General features: G+C 40.9%; 1 protein-coding gene across 1 annotated transcript in view; it reads left to right on the top strand.

The window, feature by feature from the left end:
* mybpc3 (myosin binding protein C3) overlaps positions 1 to 2,500 on the top strand; it is a 122,930-nt gene that overhangs the window by 930 nt on the left and 119,500 nt on the right. The gene's annotated exons all lie outside the window — the stretch shown is intronic.

Genomic DNA, 2,500 nt, shown 5'->3' with positions numbered 1-2,500 from the left:
AGAAGTAGCATCATCATATTAATATAATGGCTGAAAGAACAGGAGAAAGGTAAAACTCAATTATTTCACGAAAGGAAAAGTGTTAAAAGAGTATATTTCCAGAAACGCAGTGTCGCTTCAAACCAGCAACAAAAACAACAACAACAAAAACAAAATAAAACGATAATATTGAGTTTTGGTACTATAGTTCACAATTTTCTATTTGGCAACACTGTCTGGAACCCCACTATTGGCATGTGTGAGGTTTTAGCTTACTTCGCAGCTACAACTTTGTGGCTTATTGGGGGGCGGTTTAGTTTAATGAGATCTGAGATTAGGGTTGCAAGATGCAGATTTATGTCGCCTACATCAAGAGATTTGTTTTCATAGTACATTATCGTTACCAGTAGGACTCCACTTTGGAGGTGGGGTCTATGTAGAATATTAATGACAGCTCATTAATGTTTACGACTGCTGTCATTACGTGTTTTTTCTTTATTCCGGCTATGTCTACACCCACCCCCCAAAAGATGCCATGACAACGACAACCAGAGACAAACATAAACATGAAATGTTTTGAACATGAACGGAGCATTGTTGAAATTTAAGATATGTGTCCTGTGCATAAATCCTGGTTGTCAATGAAGTGCCGTTGATGTCTTTAACATGTGCTGTCATGTCATGTCACATCATGTCATGGAACCGGTTCATGTCCGTGTTATGTTAACACCTTAAAATAGAGCATTATTGATGACCCTGTCCAGCTGGGAGACAGAAACACACTTAAAGAGTCGATTTAACACCTTCTGAGTGTATGTAAACACCTTACAATAGAGTGTTATTGATGATGTCATCGATAACACTCATCAATAAATCCCTGCAGGGACAGGACAGAAGTAGCCAGGCCGTGCCCTCCTAGTGACGCAACAGCTTCAGCGTTGCTACCAGTCAGGTCAGGAGTCAATTCAAGTACTTTCTGAGTTCCTGCAAATACGGGAAATACTCCCACTTTATTGGGAAGCAAACAATCATTAGCAAACCAAGGGAGGCCATTTGGGAAATGCTGTTAGGGAAATGTTAATTGTTATGCTCTTGGTCAGACCAAGTCTCAAAGAGATTTGAAAGTCGATGATAATCAGACTAGGACAGAAGGCCATTTATTGTTATATCAACAATAACCCGCTATGACGTCAGCCCGACAACTGATGGGCCAAACCATTCATTTTTAATTACTTCATAATTCACGAATGGTGTAATTACGCTTTTTTGGGGAGGGTTTAGTCGTCCAATAGACGGCCAGTGAATAAGCAAATTCGCACTGAGGTGAATAACAACATATGTCATGAACGTCAACTGTCAGCAATTGGTCCTCTCATTTCAAACCAGAGCTGAGCTCACTCCTCCCAACCAACCGCTCCAGGGCATCAAGGATCCAGACCAAAAATGAATTACGAAGTAATTAATGTGGTCTGGTAAAACCAGACTATGACATGGCCCCTGTTATAAATTTGTAGTCACCAGGATGGCAATGACCAAGTTGTAATGTATTACTAAAGGCCCTGTGTCACATCATAGCAGTGTAGCAGAGTGGTAGTTCAGAACTTCTTTCAGTGACGATTACAGCGTTCAACTGGTGGAACGGAGTGCATTGTAGGGCTACAGGCCTTATTGGCAATGGTCAAGAATCTTGGCCTACACGCCCAACAAATGTTTGATTTGGCTTAACCCATGTCTTATAAGTTTGTCATACAGACAGGTAGAAATGTAATGAAGGCTAACGTGATGTGAACCTTACCCTATAGAGCAGTGGTTCCCAACCTATGGGTCGGGACCCAACCTATGGGTCGCCAAAGATCCACAGGGGGTCGCGAAGCCCCCTTGATTGTAAGGGGTTTAATTTTAATACCATATATAGCCTATGTTGAATAAATGACAAAGCATTTAAACTAATATGCATCGAAGCAACAAAATGTAAGAGATACATTTAACAGTTATTCAATATTTGACTGAAGACAAAGTGAGGAATAAAATGATAACTAATGAGTTTTCACAGGAAACGGAGTATCGGCCGCTCACGCGATTGGGTCACCAAAGTTTACAATTGTAAAAATATGGGTCCCTGAAGAAAAAGGTTGGGAAACACTGCTATAGAGGTACCAGATTCCCAGTTGGGTAAGGATAGGGACACATACAGGCGAAACGAGTGAAGCGAAGAGAGACAAAATTCTTTGTTCCATTCTGACAGCTCAACCAACAAGTAGGTTGTTGTGGTGAATCAAATGGAATGAAATAGTTATGTTGTTTATTCAATTGGCCTAATAACATAATATTGCATAATATTTAACTTGGTCGAATAATTTCGCTTCGCTCCTGTTCGCTTGCCTTCGCCTCCCTCATGGGAATGAATGGTGAACTTGGCTTCGCTTGGCCAAATTCGCGTCTATGTGTCCCTAGCGTAATCCAGTCGGATTGTGAGATGGATTGTCATAGTGAGATCATAGTGAGACTCCCAGTGTTTATT

Source organism: Engraulis encrasicolus, chromosome 23 (genome assembly GCF_034702125.1).
Source record: "Engraulis encrasicolus isolate BLACKSEA-1 chromosome 23, IST_EnEncr_1.0, whole genome shotgun sequence".
NCBI classification, from domain to species: Eukaryota; Metazoa; Chordata; class Actinopteri; order Clupeiformes; family Engraulidae; genus Engraulis; species Engraulis encrasicolus.
The sequence above is the reverse complement of the archived record's forward strand: the minus strand, read 5'-3'. Positions and strand labels throughout refer to the sequence as shown.